The 26,506-nt window shown below is 39.8% G+C and overlaps 1 long non-coding RNA gene and 1 pseudogene across 2 annotated transcripts in view; both read right to left on the bottom strand.

The window, feature by feature from the left end:
- The window catches only part of LOC309621214, a 632,915-nt gene that overhangs the window by 549,024 nt on the left and 57,385 nt on the right, over positions 1–26,506 (bottom strand). The gene's annotated exons all lie outside the window — the stretch shown is intronic.
- On the bottom strand, positions 17,453–26,054 carry LOC309621151 (glutathione S-transferase Mu 4 pseudogene; annotated as a pseudogene). Its single transcript has one exon. The product of its transcript is annotated as a glutathione S-transferase Mu 4 pseudogene (transcript).

Below are 26,506 nucleotides of genomic sequence, written 5' to 3'. Positions count from 1 at the left end.
CCATGGGGGGAGGGGAATGGCTGGAGACATCCAAGGTCACAGGTGTATCTGCCACCTCTAGAGTTGTTGGGTTCATGGGTGCCACCCCTGTGGTCAAGGAGGCTGGAGTCAAGTTGGCCTCCATGGCTGGAGGGATGGGGTCACAGGACCCACTGCCGCTGCGACCTGGTTTCCTGCAGCTGTGTGTGCCACTGCAGCTGGGAGGCCAGACTCATGTGCACAGCCTCCTGTGCTACTACCAAGTGCTCTTGGGCTGCAGGTTCAGCTGTCACAGCCAGGGGCCCGGATCACAGGCACCACCTCCTCTGTTCCCCCAGTTCTGCCTCCTCCATGTGTTCCAGACCACCCACCTTTAGATGTACAGATGTGTGGAACTGTCCAGCATCCTGGTGTGTCAGGCAGAAGAATCTTTGCTGAGTTATGGGTGTTTTACTGGTTGTAGATTGAAGGGGCGGGACAACGGGAGCATCCGATGTCACTTTGATCCTCACAAAATATTTTAATATGATTCTCCTTCTCTGAGTAAACCTGCAAATATCACAATTTTTTCTGACCCTGAAAGTCAGGGAACCCAATCTGGTTACCATGTGTCTGGGAGGAGACTGGCAATAAGCCATCTCTCTGGCTTCCACATTTCTCATAGTGGTGACCTTTCAAGAAGTGTATCTCACCTGCTTGACTGATTTTTCACCTTTCCAGGATTGTGCTTTCGTCACAGGGAGGGAATGTAAAACTTGGGCACTACAGAGTTCCCTAAGGAGTTCTCACTGGTGTAGAAAGAACCTCAGGATTTTCAAAGACATCCTATGAATAAGTAAATACAGAGGTAACTGCATTTTCACCAGGGACTTCAGATTTGTAAGTTTCAAGGAAGCTGGTGGAAATGCGACAGGTGCTTTATTTCCTTGCTAATTTTCTGTTACCAAAGCCCCAATCCATTGAAACCATTAAGGTGAATATTAAGCAAAGGTTAGGGATCACTTGTGTGTTAGTGATTTGACTTAAAGTTATTTCATAACCAATACTCACAATTGGCCCAAAGTAACACTAGATACAATACCAGGACTTTTCCCCGTAACCATCATACAGTGGGGGCTCAAGATCCTTGTACATAGAGCCTGGCGTTAAGCCCATGGCAGAGATGACATGATTGCAAGGAATAAATCTTTTTCAAGTTAACTTAAAGAAAACGGTCGTCTCCAAGTCGTTGGTCAGAAAGCACACAGCCATGCTTTAGACAGGACTGGGGATAGGAGGTGAAAACCCTATAGGAGCTGAGAGAGCTGCTTTCTTTGCATCTGGCTAATTCTCTCTCTAAGTCTGAACCTATTTTCTCTGTTGCACTTACATAGAAGCCAAATTTGTTTGTCCCAATCATGGCTTTCCACAGTTTCCCCCATTTGAGCACACAACAACGACTGAATTCAATCCCCATGTTCTAAATACAAATCCTCAGGAAAAGAAACCTGATTTTGCCAGCTTGAATCATGTACCGACCTTTGGCCCAGTCACTGGTGACAAGGGAGGGGACAGACTCCTATGGTCCATTACCCACTCAGCAGGAGCTGGGAGAGATTTCAGAGAAGAGGCATGGGCCACCATGAAAATTGATTGGCAGGCCATGATTGTGCCTTCTCCTTGACTACCAGTCTCAAATTTACCTGGTACCCCCACCACAACTATAGGTTCTAGCCAGAATGAACTACTAGCAGCTGCTTTAGGGCACAGGGTTCTTTCTCAGATGCCCTTTGCTTCTGCTTCTGCCTGGAATGCTTCCCACTTTTCACCACCACCTCCAGCACTCCCCACCCACTTCCCTTCCCTCACTAACTCCATCTTTCAGATGAATACTCTAGATGTGTCAGGCATCCTATGTGGTCCCATCTCAAACTACATTCATCCTACTTGTAGGAATTAGAGGTGCCTGTTTACCTGTCTGGCCACACAATATGTATAAACTCCAAGAAAGCAGAGATGGAATCTTGTTCATTACTATATGTTCAGTGCTTGACAGAGTATTGGCAAGAGTAGGAAAAAGTGATACTAATTAAATGGGTGACTGGTCCAAGCTGTAAGACTCAGAGCATGCTGTCATTGAGAAAACTCCCTGTCCAAGTATCTTATGACTAAATGCTATAATCTTTTATTTTCTGAGTCATACACAATACCACTTCCTTTTTTGAGATTGTTTTTATATCTGTCAGATAATTTTAAGTCTTGAAGTTTTATAGGATTGTCTTCAGATGAGTTGAGTGTTTCACTATCACCATTTTGGTTGAAGTTCAGTTGGATTTATATATTAAAGTTTTAAAAGAAAATTCCTCTTACCCATATTTCATTTGCTTCAAAGACATTTATGATAACTTCAAGTGGTGGTGACCCCAGAATTATGATCCTGAAATACCTTTGGATCATTGGTGCAGGATTTTGCAAGCAGGGTTGTGCATAGGTTGGGGTTCTCTGGGCAGGTCAGTGTGCTTAAAGTCTTTTGGCTTTGAAACCCTTTAAATATAAAAATAAATAAAATGAACGTCAGTTTTATCTGTTCCCACTGAGTACTCAGACATAAAACCTTTCATTTTCTGAGAACCCTAAAGAGACAACTTGGGATTCACCTCAATCATGTGTCATTGGCTCCTAAGAGAGATAAAAATTAGGCAACCACACACCACGTTGAGGGAAGGGGATTCAGATGTCTTTGCCACCCTTTCCCTTGAGGTCTGGGAGTAGGGAGGGCCCTGCTTTGTGTTCCGGGGTCAGAATCCAGAGCCCCAGCAAGAGCTGAAACATGCAGCAGCCCTCTGAGCTTTCTGTCATCTAGCATTCACATTGCCTTGGCTTTGAAGCTAACAATGGAAAGCTAGAGTTAGATTTTTCAAACTGTGCCTTGTATAAATTTGCCTGGTGTCTGAAGGCTATTTTGAAAGCATATTTAGGCTTCTGGTACTCTGTGAAAGTACAGTTTTTAAAAATGTTGAGCTCGTTTGGTGAGTATAACTTCTGAAATAATTCACTTCTTTTCTCTTTTTAAGTAACAGCGTAATTTTAAACCAGTATCATTGCGTTTGTTCTAAAGTATATACTGTCTATAAGGGAAAGTAAGCTTTGATCATGTAGTTTCCTAGAGGAAGAAAACATACTTGTTTGACTTGACCCGCATGAACAAAGACAGAGGAACATTTTGTAACTTCTATGCTTATTACTTCATTTCTCTAACATTTGTTTAATTATTCATATTTTCGATATCTCTTCCTACCTATAACATTAACTACGAGTTACAAACTGTATGCATGCTTCTTCTGTAACATTAGAACAAAATCATGGAAAATATTTTCTGCTAATCTTCAGGTTCTCATAAATAGTTGCTCTGTAAATAATCATAAGAGGTGAGCTCAGGGTCTTCCTACTCTGTCATCTTCTATTTATTTTAAATGATAGAATCTTGATCAAATGTTAACATTCCAGTGATACAATTTCTATAGTGCTCAATATACATGAGTTACTGCTCTAAGTACTTCACAAACATATTAACTCTTTTAATAGTACCACACAGAAACCCTGTGAGGTAGGTACTATTATTATCCACTTTTTACAGATGAGGAAACCAAGGTTTAGATAGGCCCAAGGACTCATAACTAGTGAGCCAGGTGGAGTCCAGATTCAAATCTAGGCTGTCTGACTCCAGAGGCTGTGTGTGCTCTTAACCACTTTGTTTTATATAGAGAGATATAGATTAGCAGTTCTCAAATAGAGGTGATTCTGCTCCCCACCAGAGGACATTTGGCAAGGTCTGGAGACATTTTGCGTTGTCACAACTGAGAAAGAGGTCACAATGCACTGGCATCTAGTAGGTAGAGACCAAGGATGCTGCTGCTAAGCATCCTACAAAACGCAGGGCAGACTGCCACAACCAGGAATTATCTGGGACAAACTTCAATAGTGCCAAGGTTGAGAAACCCTGATATGGATAGCTAGATGACAGATAGATAGGTGATGATAGATCAATGATAAATGAATGGATAGATAGATAGATGATAGGATTGAGGGCTATTGAAATTGATATAAAAGCTGGCCTCTTAAGATTCAATTTTTTAAAGTTAAAAAATAATTTAAATTAACACTAAAAATTCCCATTGCTTCTCGCAAGGGGAGGATAGGGTCCCAGTCAAGGTGATTAAGTGTGATTAAGAATGACTGCCCTTTGTGGAATCACATGAATCATCTGGCTGTCACCATCCTGCTTGTTCCCTTTCTGGCTCTAAACTGCAGAGCCACGCAGTGGTGGAATTCTGCTCTTAGACCCTCACACTCTTGACTCTCTTCAGTCCTGATTCCAACCCACAGGTTCCTCAAACAGTAGCACAGAAAAAGATAGATCCATCTCTACTCCCCAAACCTTCCAGCAGTTTCAGACTCAAAACAGGAGCACACAATTGGACAAGTCATCTGTCCTGTTCCTGAAGAACTGTCACTGAGAGATGGGTCTCTTGTCAGGGGGAGGGGGAGGGAACAGCTTCAGTGAGCATGTTAATGCACCAGTGTGGGAGGCAGGCAGGGTACATGACTGAAATGCTCTGAAAGACACAGGATAAGAATCAGGAAAGGGTGATGGTAGTTAGAAAGCCATAGAGACCCAAGCTTTTGATAGACATCTAATTCTGGGGAACCCTGACTTTGGCATATTAAGGCCTGAGGAGCATGCAGGTCATCCTCCTGACTACTTCCAGACCTGGCCAGTGAAAAAGTGTCTGCTGATGGAAAAAGCTGGAGACCCTCTGACCAAGAATTGCAGAGAAAGGGATGGAGGTCCCCCTAACTCCTCATGCAAACTTTCTTACTACCTCCCAGAACTCTGCCTGGGCTAGGGCATCTGGAGTAGAAGATGGCTTTGCCAAGTTAAATGAGAGCTCATGATATCATTCTCCTGGGCTTCCCTTCCATTGGCTTAATTAAAAGGAAACCCTCAAATATCTCCTCCACAGGGATCAAACTCTGCATGTGTGGCAAGTATCTATTTGCTTCTTCTACTGGAGAAGAAAAAATATCTAATCTCTAATAGGGCACACTCTAGTAAAAATAATAGTTTTTCTCAAATTTAAGTAAATTTAACATTTAAGAAAGAAGGTCATCGTTTTTCTGAGCTTTACATCCTCACCAACACATCACTGCCACTCCACCTTCAGGGAAAAAAATTATTCCTGTTTGCTGGGGCCTTTGACTCACTAAAGGAGTTTCCTAAATTCATGTCAGAATTTGACATGAATTTCTACTAGTCAGTTGGGCAAATAAAAATGATTGGAATCTTCAACATACTTTTCTTTATTTATGCTGTTCCTTCAGACCTGGGAGGTCCTTGTTGCCTGCGTGTGTCAGATGCTGTGTGACTCCATAAGATTTGCTTGCTTCATCACCATCATTATATCACACAACTGACCCTTTCAGAATAACTCTCTACCATCAAGAATATTCTTACCTACAAAAGACCTGTATGCAGAAAACTATAAGACACTGATGAAAGAAATTTAAGATGATACAAACAGATGGAGAGATATACCATGTTCTTGGACTGCAAGAATCAACACTGTGAAAATGACTCTACTACCCAAAGCAATCTACAGATTCAATGCAATCCCTATCAAACTACCAATGGCATTTTTCACAGAACTAGAACAAAAAATTGCACAATTTGTATGGAAACACAAAAGACCCCGAATAGCCAAAGCAGTCTTGAGAAGGGAAAACGGAGCTGGAGGAATCAGGCTCCTTGACTTCAGACTATACTACAAAGCTACAGTAATCAAGACAATACGGTACTGGCACAAAAACAGAAATATAGATCAATGGAACAGGATAGAAACCCAGAGATAAACCCACACACCTATGGTCACCTTATCTTTGATAAAGGAGGCAAGAATATACCATGGAGAAAAGACAGCCTCTTCAATAAGTGGTGCTGGGAAAACTGGACAGCTACATGTGAAAGAATGAAATTAGAATACTCCCTAACACTGTATACAAAAATAAACTCAAAATGGATTAAAGACCTAAATGTAAGGCCAGACACTGTAAAACTCTTAGAGGAAAACATAGACAGAACACTCTATGACATACATCACAGCAAGACCCTTTTTGACCCACCTCCTAGAGAAATGGAAATAAAAACAAAAATAAACAACTGGGACCTAATGAAACTTAAAAGCTTTTGCACAGCAAAGGAAACCATAAACAAGACAAAAAGACAACCCTCAGAATGGGAGAAAATATTTGCAAATGAAGCAACTGACAAAGGATTACTTTCCAAAATATACAAGCAGCTCATGCAGCTCAATATCAAAAAAACAAACAACCCAATCCAAAAATGGGCAGAAGACCTAAATAGACATTCTCCAAAGAAGATATACAGATTGCCAACAAACACATGAAAGGATGCTCAACATCACTAATCATTAGAGAAATGAAATCAAAACTACAATGAGGTATCACCTCACACTGGTCAGAATGGCCATCATCGAAAAATCTACAAACAATAAATGCTGGAGAGGGTGTGGAGAAAAGGGAACCCTCTTGCACTGTTGGTGGGGATGTAAATGGATACAGCCACTATGGAGAACAGTAAGGAGGGTCCTTAAAAAACTAAAAATAGAACTACCATACGACCCAGCAATCCCACTACTGGGTATATACCCTGAGAAAACCATAATTCAAAAAGAGTCATGTACCACAATGTTCATTGCAGCACTATTTATAATGACCAGGACATGGAAGCAATCTAAGTGTCCATTGACAGATGAATGGATAAAGAAGATGTGGCACATATATACAATGGAATATTACTCAGCCATAAAAAAGAAACAAAATTGAGTTATTTGTAGTGAGCTGGATGGACCTAGAGACTGTCATACAGAGTGAAGTAAGTCAGAAAGAGAAAAACAAATACCATATGCTAACACATATATATGGTATATGGAATCTGAAAAAAAAAAAAAAAAAAGGTCCTGAAGAACCTAGGGACAGGACAGGAATAAAGATGCAGACCTACTAGAGAATGGACTTGAGGACACGGTGAAGGGAAAGGGTAAGCTGGGACGAAGTGAGAGAGTGACATGGGCTTATATATACTACCAAATGTAAAATAGATAGCTAGTGAGAAGCAGCCGCATAGCACAGGGAGATCAGCTCAATGCTTTGTGACCACCTAGAGGGGTGGGATAGGGAGGGTGGGAGGGAGGCACAAGAAGGAGGAGATATGGCGATTTATGTATATGTATAGCTGATTCACTTTGTTATAAGGCAGAAACTAACACACCATTGACAGCAATTATACTCCAATAAAGATGTTAAAAGAAAGAAAAAGAATATTCTTACCTTTGACACTGGGTATGTTGTATACACAGTATTTTCTAGAGCCAATCCCCAGCCGAATTCCAATCATGCCACATTTTACAACCAGCACATGGTGGCTTGCAGTTCAAAGATTGCCTCTCTACTGGGTCTGCTCTTGAATCAGGGATCTTCTCCATCGCTAACTAGACCATATGACAAGCTGTAGAGATTGTTCAATCACAGCATTGGTTCCTGCTCCCATACTAGGCTTTACCCATGGGGGCTCTTGCCACATGAAGTGCTTCACTGTCAAGGGAACACTTTGTTCCTTAAAGTTCTCAAAGGGAAGGATACTGGGGCACAAGCTCACATTTTCTAAGATATGATTACACTGATAAGGTTTTATATGCCCATGTTTATCCAAGCAATTTAACTGATATGCACTAGCACATTTTTTCCAGCAACATTTAAGTAATTAGCTAGTATTCTAGAAACAGTTCTTTGGCTAGTCTTTCAGAAAAGAACTGATTGCTAATTCTCTCTCTGACTTCTAACCACTGATCCATTTGTTCAAGGTTGTCAGCTGAATGAATGTGGAAAATGTTCCATTTGGAGAGGTCAAGGTTAAAACAGAATTCAGTCTCAGATTTACTTGGCTCTAGTGTAGAATTATGTGCTCCCATTTTTCTTAACTCCTGCCAGAAGAAGCAAAAAAAATGATATTCTGCTTCATCTTAGCTATATTCAGAGGATTGGTGAATTAAGAATTTATCCCATGTAGCTGACACTAAGCAGAGAATCAGCCAGAACAATGCCTAGCACACAGTAGGTGCTTAATAAGTATATGATATTGAAACGACTTACTCAGTGACACCAAATTTGATGGCAGACATAACATCAGGATGCCCAGCCCCAGAGCGTGCCGTCTGCTGCTTAGGCACTCTGTTCTCACACATTGGTTTATTTTTACATGCACACATTTTACAAAAAAAAAAATGTTTTCATCTATAATTTAAATATCCAGCCAACTGTGCATAATGTTTAATGACATCGTATTAACAAAGAAACACTTTTAGAAGAACCACAGGGAAGTAACAATTGCTGCTTTTCTCCCCAGCACCTGATACAAGGTTTCTTGACAAGGGACAAATTGCATGACAGCTCTTGCTCACTTCCGGGGCCCACAGACTGAGTTTCAGGAGGCAAGTATCTTTTGCTATAGCCTGATCCTCAAAACAATGGCTGGAATGGCTTTAAGTGTGGTGGAAACAAGGCATCAGCACGGGTGACATGAACTGACAGACCCTGCTCAGCCTAAAAGCATCTCTACCTCTGGCTGCTCATCGCCTGAAGACTGCCTATCAGAAGCTTTTCCTTTGTGTTAAGCACTGTCCTCTCCTCTAGAACCGCTTTAAATTTGCCTTGAGATGGAAGAAGTGAGGATCAGTAATACCGAGCCATGAGGTGAATCAATCATCTCTACTAGCAACATGAAGCAGGAACAGCTTAAGAGCAATGGAAGTCTCTTGGAATAGGGAAAGACCTCTGAAGAAAGGGTTGGGGGAGTGAGAAGTGTGGAGGCTTTGGTGCTGTTTAAACCTGTTATGAATATTTTAGAAAGTTAAGATTGAAAATACAAGCTTTGTAGTGGATAGTCTTGGGTTTAATTCCCACCTCCACTGCTTGCTAGCTGTGTGGATATATGCAAGTCATTTAACATTTCCAACCATGTTTCCTCATCTATAAAATGGAGATATATAATAATACACCTGTATTAGTTTCCTGAGGCTGTCATAACAGATGACCACAAACTTGGTGGCTTAAAACAACGGAAATGTATTATCTCACAGTTCTGGAAGCCAGAAGTCCAAAATCAAAATGTCGGCAGAGTTGGTTACTTCTGGAGGCTCTGAGAGAGAATCCATTCCATGCCTCACTCCTAGCTTCAGGTAGCTGCAGGCAAACCTTGATGTTCCCTGGCTTGGGGCTATATAACTCCAATCTCTGCTTCTGAACCAGACCTTCTGTCTGAAGGTCTCACACAGACCTTCTCTGTGTCTCAAAAACTCCCTCTCCTTCCTCTTATATGGAGACTAGTCATTGGATTTACGGCCCACCCTAATCCAGGATGATTTCATTTTGGGATCCTTAATTTAATTACATCTGCAAAGATCCTTTTTCCAAATAACGTCACATTCGCCAGTATAGGGGGTTAGGACTTGGGCTGTCAATTTGGCAGGACACTATTCAACCATTACATTATCATATATGGTTATTGTCAAGAGTTAGTGAGTTAATATACTAAAGACCTTAGCATACTACCCAGGGACAGTAAGAACTCAATAAATGATCACTACGATTTCAAACACGTAAGTCCTCTTTACTTACAAGCTTACATAAGAACAAAGAAAGTCCTGCTCTATAGAAAAAGCATGATTACTATATTTTTAGTGTTTATGTGCCAACGCTTTGGTGTCTTTCCTCACAGTATTTGTTAGATGGACGCATATTTGCTGACATTGTACTTGGTTCTAAGATGCTTTACAAATATTAATTCTTTAACATCTGATAATTGCAAAAACTGTGATAAAGTCAAAAGTGATAGTGAAGAGACTTGTAAAATTACTAGGAATGCTAAAATAGAGATTATATATAAAAAAGAAAGGTGAGACATCCAGACAAGATGATGTAGACATCTCTCTCTCTGCTCCCTGCTAAACATGACTATGACCCCTAAAAACAACTCAAGAGACAATCAAAGAAAAACTCTGAAAGGTGGAAGATGGACCACAAGACTGGAGAAACACAACAGTGGCAGGGCATCTTTTGAACCACCACCCAACAGAAGAAGACCAGGAAGGCCACCCAGACCTGGCATTATCTTAACCCCCAACCTATTAAGAGAAAGGGCAGCCCAGATAGGCTCACTCCTCCCCCAGATGGAACAGGAGTCCCACTGACATTATTATGTGCACCTGGCAGAACCAGCAAGGGGAATCATTTGGAAACTCTACTGACAATAAATTACTAGGGTAAGCACTCTATTCTTACCCTGTTGGAGACTCACCTTCCCCACCTAGAGACACCACACAAATATAGGGCTCTGGCAAAGGGGGTCAACAGCACGAGTGCCAGCTGGGGAAGCATTTTGCTTCCCCATTGGACCTGAGGCTCCCCTCCTACACCCAGAGACACTGTGTATGTGTGCATGTGTGTCTGTGTGCAGATTGGTCGAAGAGAGGAGATTAACAAGTGGATCATGTCACAGTAATTGTGCATGTAGCCTGGGATGTGCTCTCCATCTTCCACAGGCAGGGGGGGGAAACTGTGACAGGATGCACCCAGCCCAGGAAGCCTATTTGTCCTTGCAGGCCTAAGACTCTCCCTGCCCCCACTCACAGACACTCAGAGGAACCCTCACAACAAGCACCCAACTAGGGAGGCACTCGTCATCCCCCACAGACAGGAGGAACCTGCTAAAACAAGCACCAGGAAACACCATTCAACCCTGAAGAAGGGAGACTCCCTTCCCCCACCTACAAGATCCAGACAGCCAGGCCTGAGCAAACTTCTTCAGCCCCCTCAAACAACACTGGCAAGGATCAGTGAGAGCCCCAGTGACATGATATAAACCAAGTGGACAAAAATAGGACCACAAAGGCTCTGAAAATTATATTGTCGTTGGAACCACAGTCCCCAAATTAGGCCAGGACCTGCATGCTAACCCTCAATAAAGTGAATGCCTGTTAAAATTAAAAAGTTAGTGGGGACTAACTTTTTAGTCTCCTAGCGTAATAGCCAAAATTTCCAATATACAATTGAAAATCACTCCTCATCAGGAACCAAGAAAATCACAACCTGAAGGAAAAAAAACATTTAATTGATGTCAATGCTGAGATGAGTCAGGTGTTGGAATTATCTGAGAAAGATTAAGTAAACAATTACAAATTATATTGAAACAAGTGAAAAATGATTTTTAAAAATCTCAGCAAAGAAACAGAAGTTATAAAAAACTAAATGGAAATTAAGAAGTGAAAATTATGAGAAATAAAAACTCACTGGATGGGCTCAATAGTACAGTAGAGATGAGAGAAGATATTGTAGAATCAGTGGACTTGAGGGCAGATCAATAGAATTTATTCAAATATTTTCAAAACATATATCTGACAAAGGACTTGTATCCAGAATAAATAAGGAACTCTCAAATGCAACAGTAAAGAAATAATCAATCCAATTAGAAAATGGGCAAAAGACATAAACAAGCATTTCGCCAAAGAAGATACCTAGATAAAAATAAACACATGAAAAGATATTCAATATCATTAGCCATTAGAGAAATGCAAATTAAAACCACAATGAGATATCACTACATACTTATCAGAAGAGCTAAAGTAAAAAATATTGGGTTTCCCTGGTGGCACAGTGGTTAAGAATCTGCCTGCCAATGCAGGGGACACGGGTTTCAGCCCTGGTCCGGGAAGATCCCACATGCCGCGGAACAGCTAAGCCCGTGCGCCACAACTACTGAGCCTGCGCGTCTGGAGCCCGTGCTCCACAGCAAGAGAAGCCACTGCAATGATAAGCTTGCGCACTGCAACTAAGAGTAACCCCCGCTCGCTGCAACTAGAGAAAGCCCGCACACAGCAACAAAGACCCAATGCAGCCAAAAATAAATAAATAAGTAAATAAATAAATAAATAAATTTTAAAAATAATAAATAAAATAAAAATATTGATAACACCAAAATGCTGACAAGCATATGGAAAAACTGGATCACTCATACATTGTTGGTAGGAATGTAGAATGGTACAGTCATTCTGTAAGTTGATCTGGCAGTCTCTTAAACAAACTAAACATGAAATTACCATATGAACCAGTAATTGCACTCATAACATGAAAACTTAAAATTCACACAAAAACCTTACACAAATGTGATAGTCCAAAACTGGAAGATAACCCAAATGTCCTTCAACAGGTAAATGGTTAACCAAGTGGTAATATATTCATATCATTGAATACTACTCAGCAATAAAAAGAAACAGACTATTGATAAACATAACAACTTTGATGGATCTCTAGAGAATTATGCTAAGTGGAAAAAAAATAAGCCAATTCCAAATGGTTACATGCTGTATTATTCTATTTACGTAACACTTTGAAGAGATAAAATTTTAGAAATGGAGAACAAATTAGTGGTTGCCAGGGGGTCAGGTGAAGGGAGGTAAGGTGATGGATGTAACTATAAACGGACAACAGGATGGACTCCTGTGGTGATGAAAATGTTCTGTTCCTGGACTGTTTCAATGTCAGTATCCTGGCTTTGCTATTTTGCTACAGTTTTCAAGATACTACCATTGGGAGAAACTAGGTAAAGGGTACACAATTTCTTTCTGACTTGTTTCTTACAACTGCATGTAAATCTACAACTATCTCAAAATTAAAAGTTTAAATAAAAGGAGATGCAAGATGGTGACCATTGCACATGCAAATAGAATGAATCGTAGGAACATTTCTCCAAGGCAAAGAGCAAATCCTGTGACATAGTATGAAAAGTGCTTTGCTTGTGCACTCCACTGTAAACTACAGGAGAGGAGGAGACAAAATTGACCAAATATAGAAAGGTTTGCTCACAGGGAGCTGACCTGAATCACTGTGGGCACATGATGGCCTTGATGGTAGTTAAAGCCAGGGTTCAGTTTTAGAACTTGGAGACTCACCTGAGGGAACTTTTGCCTCCGGCCTTAGGTGGTTCCGTAGAGTCAGGGCCTGTTCCAATCTGCACAATATAGAAGGGACTAGTGGGGGTAGTGTGAGTGTGGACATATGGATGGTAAGGATATCCATACATCTCTCGTGGAGCCCACCAAGAATGAGGTTACCAACCTCAGTGGGTGTTCCATATCAATGGAACATGGGGAAAAGCTGCCTGAGAGAATACATTCCAGCAGGTTAAAAAACAGGTGACCAGGGACTTCCCTGGTGGCGCAGTGGTTAAGAATCTGCCTGCCAACGCAGCGGACACGGGTTCGAGCCCTGGTCCGGGAGGATCCCACATGCCACAGAGCAACTAAGCCCATGTGCCACAACTACTGAGCCTGCGCTCTAGAGCCCGCAAGCCACAACTACTGAGCCCGCGTGCCACAACTACTGAAGCCCATGTGCCCAGAGCCTGTGCTCCGCAACAGGAGAAGCCACCACAGTGAGAAGTCCATGCACTGCAATGAAGAGTGGCCCCCGTGCGCCGCAACTAGAGAAAGCCGCGTGCAGCAACGAAGACCCAATGCAGCCAAAAATAAATAAATAAATAAATTGATTAATTTAAAAAAAAATCAGGTGACCAAATTTATAGGTCGGAAGGACCATATCACAATCCAATTGGTGTAAATGCTTCCAGGAACTTCAAACATAAACGTATGTGGTTTACTCACTTTAGACCAACACACGATTGACCATAGGAACAGTCTTCCAAGTCCTTGCTCACTCATAAGGAGAGTAGTTTCTCTACTTCATAAATTTAGAGACATGATCCCCTACAAGATTTGCTTCTAAATTGAAGCAAACCACAAACTGTCAATCTTTACAATCCTCAAATTCTCCAACTTTAGTTTAGCACTCAAGGGAGTCAGTTGGCTGTGGAGAGAGAAAGTGAGAGCCTTTCTGGGGGAAAAAAGGTCCCAAATTACAACAGAACTTTCCAGAATGAGAAACCATAGTTGGAACATGGTTTGGGCTCAATCCAGGCCTCTACTGATGTGGGGCTACAGAAACAGAACCCTGAATTCCTGACATAGTAACTACCTTTGCTCTCAAACCACCGGTGAGTGTCCTCCAACTCTGTGGCATAGTTATCCTAGACATCACTGAAAAAGGAGAAATCTACAAACATTTTTTTGGGCTGAAAAGAAAGGTTTTTGGCAATGGGAGATTTGGATCTGGGGAAAAAAAATGCATTGAACTTTTCTCTGTCATCTCACAGGAACTCTGAGGGGAACTTTGGAGTCCTGCTTGGTATTAGGAGATAAAAAGGGGACAAAAGTTTCTCCACCCTGAATCTGGTGGCGAAGGCCTCCTCAGTGCCAAATGACACAAAAGTTCTCTTCCTTGACTTTAAAAATATGCTCTCCCACTGAGATGAGATTCAATATGTGCAGTTAGGTAACATATTTCTTTTAGAAATTGTGGAAATGGCTGTGATGTCACTGATAATAACTGTGTAGGGCAATGTTTTCTAAAGACACTTTGAGGAAAAAGTGTCCAGTGTCAAATAAGTTTGTGAAATGCTGCATCATCTACTTTTTAAATAGCAAATTAAAGTCTGGGAGAGGTGCATTGTTAAGAATCCTGTGTAAATTTGTTTAACTTGGCTTGTCAAAAACTTATTTGATCACACAACCCTGTCAAGGTATACATTTCCAAAAGTTAAAAATCATGACTATCATACAAACATAGTATGCATGTCCAAAGTTTATTTTAACACGAAGATTTATTTAACTTGTTAATGAGGGTATGTATTAATGCTAGCTCAAAGAAGGATCTGAGAGACTAGTATATACAGTCACTGAAAGAAAGAATGCTGAAATAAGATTGCTAAATTGCTGAAACATAAAACAGCTAAATGTCTTACAGGGGAACAAAACTATTGGAATTATATTTTTCACTGGACAGAAATTATTTGTATTTCTACCGGACAAAAATCACTGGCAACTTCTATAATTTAGCCTGTAACTTCACAGAATCTTTGCCTTAATCAATGGTAAATAGTAAGTCAAACAATGGTATGTTTCTCTAGAGCAATAATTCTCAAAGCGTGCTCCCCAGACCAGCAGCACCAGCATCACCTGGGATCCTGTTAGACATGCAATTTCTTGATACCCACTCAAGACCTACTGAATCAGAAACTCTGGGCTAGGACACAGCATTATGTGTTTTAACAAGCCTTCCAGGGCATTCTGATGCTTATGAAAGTTTGAGAACCACTGACCGAGGGAATCGATCTTCACGCAATATGAGTATATTGCCAATATTCCAGTATGACCTTGCAAAGATATGTAGTCATACTTTTGCCTATTTCTAAATTTTGGATAAATCTTCTTAGCTTATTTTTCAGCATCACACTGGAAATGTGACTGTACAATGAATAAAAACCATCCAGAAGTTTAGAAAGAGGAAGACATTTGTTATTTTCTATTTCGTCCTCCTTCAAATAACAGTTCAGGTCACACCTTCTCCAAGAAAACACTCTAACCATTTTTAACCCTCTCCAATCTCTCTCCTCCTTTATCTTCTATAGACTCCTAATTTACACAGTTTAACCATTCGTTTAGCACAATGCTAATAGTTTTGTATGTGTTAATTTTATTCCCACATTGAAAACTGCATGAAGGCAGAAATTGTGACTTAGGCCCTCTTCTCAATCTGAACTTTGATGTAGTCACAGCATCATAGATTCTCAAGATTGGAATGTACTTTGAACATCAACTTGTCCAGCTAAGTATGCAATATTAGAATTCTCTTCTCATCTGTAGTAGGCAGAATTCTAAGATGCACCCCCCAGGTTCCCCCCACCCCAGTGTACACACTTTGCATATTCCCCAGGCAGTGAATATGATGAAGTTTACTCCCATAATTAGGTTATGTTATATGGCACAATTGACCTTAAGACAGGGAGATTATTCAGGTGGACTGACTTAATCACGTGAGCCCTTTAAAAGTGTAATAGTTTCCTCCGACTGGTCACAAGAGAGGAAGTCAGATACTCAACCACCAGAAAGATTCAACACGCTATTGTTGACTTGAAGATGGAAGGAGACACATGACAAGGAATGTGTGCAACCTCTAGAAGCTGAGAGCCAGCACTGGCTAACAGCCAACAAGGAAATGGAGACCTCAGTCCTACAACTACAAGGAACTGAATTCTAATAAGAATGAACTTTGGAGTGGCTTTTCCCCTAAGACCTCTAGATGAGAATTCAGCTTGACCAACACCTTGATATCAGTCTTGTGACCCACTGAGCAGAGAACCAGTCATGCTCTGCTAGACTTCTGACCTACAGAACTGTGAGCAAATAAATGCATGTTATTTTAAGTTTCTAGCAATTTGTTATGCAGCTATAGAAAACTAATATATCATTTTTCCAAGAGTTAAGTTGGCTTCTTCTTGTATACTTGGGGCAAAAAGAAGCTTATGCTCCATACCCCAGGGTCACTTGAACCCTCTATTCTTGCAAGGCAACTCATTCTGATTTTAGACAGCTCTGACTTTTAGAGAGTGCTTGATCTTACTGAACATTCACTCATCAATATTCCCTTTACTCTTGTCTTAATCTGTTCAGGCTACTATAACAGAACACCATAGATAGAGTGGCTTATGAACAACACACATTTGTTTCTCATAGTTCTGGAGGCTGGGAAGTCCAAGATCAAGGTGCAGACAGATTCTGTGTCTGGTGAGAGCCCACTTCCTGGTTCATAGATGGTACCTTCTCCCTGTGTTCTCACATTGTGGAAGGGATAAGGGAGCTCTGTGGAGTCTCTTTTGTAAGGGCACTAATCCCACCCATGAGGGTGCTGCCCTCATGACCGAATCACCTACAAAAGGCTGCATCTCCTAATACCATTACACTGGGGGTTAGGATTTCAATATATGAATTTGAAGCGGACACAAACTTGCAGTCTATAGAAACCCCTTAGAGCCATACAATGCAAGTCTGAGATTGTTTCCATTTGCTTTCATTCTTCCTTGTGGCTGGTGCTGTCAGACAGTGATTTGAGCCGCACAAAGGCTTGAGTAGAGGGTTCCATAGCACCCAGGGCTAACTATGTAGACTCAGAGACCCCATCTAGCTTCTGAGCCTGTGTTCATTCAAATACACCACACTTTACATCAGAGAAATTTTTATCACTACACTGCCTCAGAATGGAGCATCAGGGTAAGCTAGGTTGTTTTAGAGAAAGTGTCAGCAAACTTTTTCTGTATAGTAAATAATTTTAGGCTTTGAGGGCCATGCAGTCTTTGTCACAACTACTCTGCCATTAGAGCAAAAAGAAGCCATAGACAATAAATGGGCACATTTGTGTTCCAATAAAACTTTATTTGTAAAACGTGCTTCCTGCTGGATTTGGCCAATTAAATTTAAATGCCCAGGTTAGAAGTAGCATATGTCCCTTTAACTCGCAACTCATTGGCCAGAATTAAACACGTGGCCCCACTCAGCTACAGGGAGCAAGGATGTATAATCCTACTGTGTTCCCAGAATGAGGAAAGCAGGAAATACCCGGAGAATAATATGAATGACTACCACAGAGTGCATGTATTAAAGTTGCATGTTTGCATGCCTGTCTTTTCTACTACAGAGTAAACCCTTCAAGGTCAAGAACCTATCTTATACACAGAGCCAAACAAATGTAGTAGATGTGCATAAAAAGAGAGAAGCTGAGGGAAGGGAAAAGGAATTACAAAAAAGCCAGTGGACAGGACAGTGATTGTACTGGTAATGAGGGAAATAATTATCGTTATTGGTAGTGGCGATAGTTATAGTGATTATATTGTTAAAGCTAGTAGTGGTGATGTTCTTAAACGAGCAATCTATACTCCTATATTCATCTTCCACTATATCCTCAACCCATTTCAACCTGACTTCTTCCCCCAACTCCCAATTCCCTGAAACTATGCTTGCTAAAGTCACAAGTAACCTCCTATTTGCTAAATGTAATAGGCAAATTTTTAAATCCTTTTCTTGCTGAACTTCTCTGCTATATGTAAAACCACCAAACATTACTTTCTTGAAATTTTCGACTCCATGCACCTCTGTGACACAGCAATTTCATGGTTCTCCTCTGTGTCTCCCCAACCATTCTCTGAACTTCCCCTACTCTTCCAATTCCTTAAATATTAATATTTCTTAGGACTTTATCCTCCTCCTGCTCCTTTTCTCACCCTGCTCTCATCACCTGGATGGTCTCACCTACTCGCATAGTTTTCACCACCTTCTATAATGCTGTTGACTACCATACCCATATTGCCTATCCATACTTTCTCCCGACTTTCAGAATCATGTATTCAACTTTTAGTCTCATACTCTCGCCAGGAAGTCCCATAGATATTTCAAACAAAACATGGCAGAAAATACACTCCTGTCATATCTCAGTGGTTGCAATGCCATCCACATCAGTCATCCAAGCTAGAAACCTGCGAGATGTTATGCACTCTTCCTCCGCGGTCCCATCTCCCTGTCTAGCCCAAATATTTCTTTCTCTTTCTTCCTTTCTAGAATACTGTCTTGGACTGTATTCCTATCAACTTTCATCTAGATTACCAAACAGCTTTCTAACTTATTTCCCTAATTCCTTTGGTTTTATTGTTAAATGTTTTGTACAGAAAACTATAGCAATAAATATAAGATATATCCATGCATCCACCACCCTGCTTTATCAAATCTTAAATTGTTATAATATTTGTAACTGATTTTTAAAGGAAAATAATAATAGATCTAGGTGAATTTCCATGTGTCACCACCCCTAATCTCATTTTCTCCCTTTTCTCCCCAGAGACAATCAGTATCATGAATTTAGAATTTGTCATTATCATGCAAGCTTTAGTTAAATGATTACATTTGTATACATCCCTAGAACATATATAGTATTATTTTTCAGGTTTTAAACTTTATATGTGAGACCAAACCACATGAATATTTCTGAAATTTGCTTTTCACTAGGTATTATGTGTTATAAACTACAATTTGAAGGCACCCTGAGGACTTCAATTGGATTTATAGGTTGATATTTTATCCAGCAAACCTCTTATTTGTTTTAATAATTTATGTGTAGGTTCTCTTGAATTTTCCTGAATTTTCTATGTGGACTATCACACAGTCTGCAAATAAAGACAGCTTGTCTCTTCCTAATCCAGTTTGGATACACTTTGTTTTTCTTGACTTTTTGCATTGGTTAATAACTTCAATATAATGTAGGACTGAAGCATTTATTAATGTTTATTGAAATCCTGACTTTATGGGAATATGTCAAAAGTGTCACAATTAAATATATGTTTGCCCTAGGTTTTGGATGGATACATTTGATTGAATTTTATCGAGTGCTTTTTCTGCTCAAGTGATATGATTATAGGACTGTGTTTTTCTTAGTGTGGTATATCACTTTAATAGATTTTCTGATAATTAATTATCATTTTGTTTCTGGGATAAACTCTACTTGGTTGATGTCTTGAAATCTTCCTGGGATTTGTTTTAATCAGGTATGGTAAAGTGACAGATATGGAGACAACTGCCTTTGAAATAAGAGCTTATTACTCACAGTTTCCAAGAGAAGAGGACATGTCACACCATGCAGGGCCACATGGGGAAGTACTAGGGTCAGTTAGGAGGCAGAAGGAACAAGGGAAAAATATGAGCACAAGCCTTCATTGTTGTTTTGGTGGGAAGAAAAAGGCAAGAGAAGTTAAGCATTTTAGAATTGGTTAGTTTGAATAATTTCAGTGGGCTCTGGGCTATGAGGGTGGTCCTCAGTTGTCCTGTACCTGCCCCTGGAGTGATTTAGGGCAGGGGGAATATTGGCTTGGTGTGTGAGAGTTCAATAAAGGAGGTAGTTGGGAGTATGGACTATGGATTGGTTGGTTTGCATATCAAAGACATCCTGGCAGGCAAGTTTAATATCTCTAGGAATTAGCTAGCTCTGAAAGGGGTAGTCTCTTCAGGATTAGCAAGGTCCCGAGATGTCAAAGCCTCATATAAAATACAGAAAATAAAAAATATGATTAGTACAGTTGAGATGCTTTTATTTATTTATTTAGTTTTAGTGCTGTTGGGTTTGATATGGTAACATTTGCTTCATGAGACAGGTCTAGGATTTTCTTCTCTTGTACATTACTTCATAAACTCTGTGTGTGTATGTGTGTGTGTGTGAGAGGGAGAGAGAGAGAGAGAGAGAGAGAGAGAGAAGGCTTTACTGGGGATCAGGCAGGGCTGGGGCAGGGACCATGCTGGGGGAGCAGGGTCTCCACATCAGGCCAATACTGGCCTTCAGAGCAGTGTTGGGGAGCTCAGGGCTGAGCTCTACTGGAGAAGGGTCCAATCAGGTACCTCAAAGCAGAGGCAACCACTGAAGGGAAGGATGGTCTGGTTGGCTTATGCAGGAAGGATAAGATTGGGGGGGTGGGGAATTGCTAAAGAAAAGTAAGGTGCAGTAAACCTTTAAAGGGCCAAGATGAACAGGGATTAGAGGAGGGGAAGGGGTCTAATAAAGCCTGAGGGATGGGGGAGGGGAAAGAGAAGAAGGAGAAAGGAACAAGAGGGATGATTCTGGGGGTACAGGGAGGTCCAGCTTTTCTTCAGGGCCCCAGTGAAGCAGGGACAGCTCTTATCTTCTGGTCTTACAGGACTCTAATTGTTGCTCAACACAGCAATCTTTATGTACACAGGGCCTGGGCAAAGGCAGCTGAACTTTATGTAGGCAGAAATCGTCTTCAGGCCTTCTAAGTGGGCAATGAAGTCTTTCATGTTTGGAAATGCATCCAGGCACTAGGGCTCAAATATATGGTGCAGGTCAAGACTGTCATAAGCAAGAAAATCCACAGAGGTGACCTTGTCTCCTGCAAACCGTGGACTCTTCCCCAGAAAGTGAGAAGAGCTTCATCTTTTCACAGAGCTCCTCCAAGTACTTAGGCTTCAGTTTCTCAAAGTCAGGGCTGTAGCAGACACTGACCAGCTAATTGGAGGTGTCTATAACCTAGTTCTCAAAAATGTCCACATGAATCTTCTCTTCTGTCTCCACTCATAGGTTGTACTTGTAAGCAATGTAGCAAAAGATGGCATCGCTCTGGGTGATCTCAAGAGCATCATCAATTAAACAGGGCAGATTGGGAAAGTCCAGGCCTGGCTTCAATTTCTCATTCAGCCACTGGCTTCTGTCATGGTCAGGAGCATCCCCCACCATGTACTTCTTTTCCTCATAGTTTAAGTCTTTGTATTCCAGAAGAAGGCAGATGGTATGAGCCAGCCTGTGAATGTTCCAGTTACCCAAGTTCATGGCCATGGTTTAGATTTCTGTGGACTCAGGGGATGGCCTCAGTGGAGCTAGGCTGAAACTTCATCCTTGTAATTTTTCTTTAAGTTAGAAATTATATCAAAATAAAAAGTTATAGGGAAGAAGGAAGGAAGGAAGGAACCAGAGGACTGTGAGCCGCTCTAGCAAATTAATAAAACCCAAGGAGGGGGTCGTGGGAACCTCTGATTTATAGTCAGTTGGTCAGAAGTACAGGTGACAACCTGGGCTTGCAATTGGTATCTGAAGTGTGTTGCTGAGGGGGGGGACAGTCTTGTGGGAGTGAACCCTTAACCTATGGAATCTGATGCTATCTCCGGGTAGATAGTGTCAGAACTGAGTTGAATCATAGGACTCCCAGCTGGTATCTGGAGAATTGTTTGGTGCCATGGGGAAACCCCACACACTCACACATTGGAAATCTGGAGAATCAGATCCCATTGAGTGATATACCATACTTATGAATAAGATAGTCTCTGGATATATTGTATAACACAAGGAATATAGCCAGTATATTATAATAACTATAAATGGAGTATAACTTTTAAAAATTGTGAATCACTGTATTGTACACCTGTAACATATAATATTGTACATCTACCATAACTCAATTTTTAAAAAAGAATTGAAAACAGGGACTCAAAAAATAATAAACAAAAAATAAATAAAGATATTCTCTCTTATCCTAACACATTGAATGATCCAAGAAACTCCTTAGAAATCAGTATAAAATTGGAAAAGTAGTCTCAGTTTGATTACACTCCAAGAGGCCTAGAAGAGAAAATGTAAGATTTCTGTGAAGGGACTCATTCTCAAAATGGGCCACAAAGGATTTCCACACATAAATATTTTCTCCCCTTCCACCAAGCATGAGCTCATAATAAAAAATTACAACCAATACAAGAAAACAGGCCACCATGAATAAGAATCGGCATAAAAAAAACATGGAGTACTATTCGTTTGAACTTCATATAATGGAATTATACATATACTTCCTAAGCACATTAAATTGGCTAAAAAAAATAAGAAATTAAAAATCATGGAGGGAAATACTGCTACCAACAAAACAAACAAAGATTTGAAAACCAGCAAAATGAAATTTTCAGAAATAAAAAAATATAGTTTTTGAAATTACCAACTCAATGGATATGTTAAACAACACACTATACATAGCTGAAGAGAGTAATGCTGAACTAGAAAAATAGTATGAAAAAAATTACCTAAATGGGGTACAACTGAAAAGGAAATAAAAGATGTAAAAGCACAATTAAGAGACTTAGAGACTAGAAGAAGAATGTTCACCATATCTCTAATAGAAGTTCCAAAAGAAGAGAACACAGAGCATGAAAGAAAGGATAATGACATTGAGAATCATACTAAATATCAAGCTGGATAAGTAAAAATAAATCCCCAAAACACACTCAGGCACATCATAGTGAAACTGCAGTATTCCAAAGACCAAGAGAATATCTTAAAAACTATCTGGGAAAAAAACTGGCAGATTAAATATAGACTGACTTCATACTCCTTATCCAAAAGATAAGGAGGACAATGGGGAGCTGAGAGAAAATAGCAATCTTTTAAGATCAGTTGAAAGAAAGAGATTTGTAGACAACACTGAACTTACTACCAACATATCATCAACGAAGAAATTTATACTTCACAGTCACCAAAACCCTGGATGCTTTTTTCTGCTTCTCAACCTGGAACTCAGCAAGTCCAGTGCTACTGCTTTGCTTTCTGTTCCATTTTCTTGTTTTTAGAGCTGGCTGTATCTTTTTTGGTTTTCTATTTTTACATTTTATCTCTCTCTGCTATATATTTGGACCAGAGGGGTATATAAAACATGAAATCACTGTGTCATCCTGACTGGAAATCTCCCTATTTCTTTAACTTCATTTCAATGTCCATATAACCTCCAGAATAATCTAGCTCAGTGCTTCTTAAACCACCTATGGTGAAAGATTACTGTGATAATTTGTTCCAATAGATGACAGACTCATACTTTGTCAAAGTCAACTGATCACTCCTTTGAATGTGGCAGCAATGTCAAATTGCAATAAAACTTTAAAAATACTTAATGTCAATTTCTGTACTAACTGCAGACAAGTAACAAACTGTTCTTGGACTAACATTGATACGCGGACCACACTTTGAGTAGCACTGATCTAGCTAAAATTCAAATCTGCTATTTCCTCTACATCAGGAAGCTTCTAGCTCCAGAAACTTATAGCCACTGCCATAATCAAAAAGCTGCTGTAATCAGGACACCATTATTACCAGCGCTAATGCAGAACCACACCATACCTGCTATGATCCACGCCAGGAAAACTGAAACCCCACACCCTGCCCCTCAATACCCATGAAGTTAGTTACTTGACATTGGGAGCTCTGTTAATGCTGTTTCAAAAAAACTCTGCCTTCCATCTTACATGAGTTATATACATGCAGAACCCAGTTGCCAGGGAGTCTGTGGAACATACATTTCAATAATCCAGCCTCTACAGCACAGGACAGGACATGAGATCAGTGTTTTTCATGCTGCATGCAGGTCATAATCCATTAATGGACTGTAAAATTCATTCATTTTAAGGGTCATGATTCATGTTTTTTTTAATGAAATGGAATGAGATGGTAAAGACTAGAAAACATCATGGTGCACATTCAGGGCTACTATTGTTTCATGGAAATTTGGTTTCAGTTGTATAAATAGAGAGAATGTAATATAGATGTGTACTGGGATACCATTTAAAATGCATTTATTCGGCTTCCCTGGTGGCACAGTGGTTAAGAATCCGCCTGCCAATGCAGGGGACACGGGTTCAATCCCTGGTCCGGGAAGATCCCACATGCCATGGAGAAACTAAGTCCATGAGCCACAACTACTGAAGCCCACGCGCCTAGAGCCCGTGCTCCGCAACAAGAGAAGCCACTGCAATGAGAAGCCTGCGCACCACAATGAAGAGTAGCCCCTGCTTGCTGCAACTGGAGAAAACCTGCGCACAGCAATGAAGACCCAACGCAGCCAAAATAAATAAAAATAAATAAATAAATAAATAAATAAGAATAAAATAAAATGCATTTATTACTGTAGGTTGCAATCCAAAAATTTTTAAATGCATTATAGTAGCACAATGCTTCTCAAACTTTAGCCTGCATCAGAATCCATATATATATATGTATATGGAGCAAGAGAACGAGGGGGGAAGAGAGAGAGAGAGAGGGAGAGAGAGAGTGTTATCTCACTATTTGGTTAGACCTTCAAATAAAGTAGTGAATATTTTGATATTATTTTAGATTTATTATAGATTAATAAAAGTAATTCATACTTCCAATCTGGTCAGAATTTGATTAATTGCCCAATACAATTTCACTTCTTTTGGGAAAATAAAGTGATACTACTCTTTACTTAGGATGAAGAAAACATACTGGTAACTTGATGCTAGCAAGACATTACAAACACACAAAAAGCCAAATGTGATATTTTTACCATAAGTCTGGCTACTGTGTGGCACACAGACTGATCACAAAATAAGGCTAACAAACCTCTTCCTAGAACCAGAGCTTGGAGAATACTGCATACTCTGTCCCTCTTGGAGAGTCATCATACATATTGGCACCATAAAGGCTCCAAGAGGTCATGTAGCAAAGAAACATGTTCAGTTCTGCTTAATGCAGCATTTCCTATCCTTGTAAGACTATGAGAACCTTCATATTATTTATATTTATTCATAATATCAGTTAGCATTCTGTGAAAACAGTGCAAGTTACAGTACACTTTGGATTATGCAAGTTTAGAAAAATGGTCTCCAAACTTTTAAATAATACATCTGCAAGCACTATTATATACTACTTATATTTTACATACATTATACAACCACTGTGTGCTTAAGTATTACATACACTGTATAACATACATGAAACAAAATTTTAGATGATACAGTATAAAATAATATTATCAAAAATCTATTTTTATTTACTCATGGTATAAAAATTCTATATTAATATCAGGCAAAATAGATTTAAAAGCAAAGAAAATTACCAGAGATTAAAAAGTGACATTACATAATGTAAAAGGATCAACTCACTAAAAGACATAAGAGTTCTAAATGTGTATGTATGCACCAAACAGAGCTTCAAAATACATGAAGCAAAATCTGATAGAACTGAAAGGAGAAATGGATAAATTCACAATTACAGGTGAAAAAATTTCACTCCTCTCTTAGTACTTGACAGAACAAGTATACAGAAATTCAGCAAGGATATAAGAGAACTGAACAAACTTATCAATCACCTGAACCTAATGACATTTATTTATAGAAAAATTCACTTAACAACAGCAAAGTGCTCACTTTTTTCAAGTGCACATAGAATGTTCAATAATATAGACTATACCCTGGGTACTAAAACAAAACTTAACAAATTTAGAAGAATTAAAATGATGCAAAGTATGTTCTTTAACAATAATGGAATTAAACTAGAAATTAATTAGAGAAAGACATCTTGAAAATCCCCAAACCCTTAGAAATTAACACACTCCAAAATAATCCATGGATCAAAAAGGATGTCCCAAGGGAGATTAGAAAGTATTTTGAACTGAGCAAAAAATGAAAATACAACATAACAAAATTTGTGAGATGCAGCTAAAATGGTCCATACACCAATTAAAAGACAATTGGCAGATTGGATTAAAAAAACAAGATCTACCCATGTGTTGTCCACAATTATCTATAATTAGGGAGAAATGTATAGCATAAATGCTTGTATTATTAAAGAAGAGGGGTCTCAAATGAATAATCTAAACTGTAAAAAGAAGAGCAAAAATAAGTTCAACAGCTCTTTTTTCACATTTTGCTTTGGCATAGCCAGTGAATTTGTGTGTGGTAGAAAAGATTTTCAAGGTCACTCATTTCATTTCAATATACAGTTTCAATATGTAGTTTCTACTTTGCAAGAAAATATAGCCGTCAAATCCACTTAACCAGTCTCATGGGAACTTCAATACCCTGGAATAGAACCAACAAATGGTGAGGGGACCTCAGTCAACCTGTCTGCATTATGAGATCTCACTTTTCTCTCAGGAAACCACGGACACTGGGCATGACACACAATAGCCTTCTATGCAGAG

The sequence above is a fragment of the Balaenoptera borealis genome, assembly GCF_965194805.1.
Source record: "Balaenoptera borealis genome assembly, chromosome: X".
Classification (NCBI taxonomy): domain Eukaryota; kingdom Metazoa; phylum Chordata; class Mammalia; order Artiodactyla; family Balaenopteridae; genus Balaenoptera; species Balaenoptera borealis.
The sequence above is the reverse complement of the archived record's forward strand: the minus strand, read 5'-3'. Positions and strand labels throughout refer to the sequence as shown.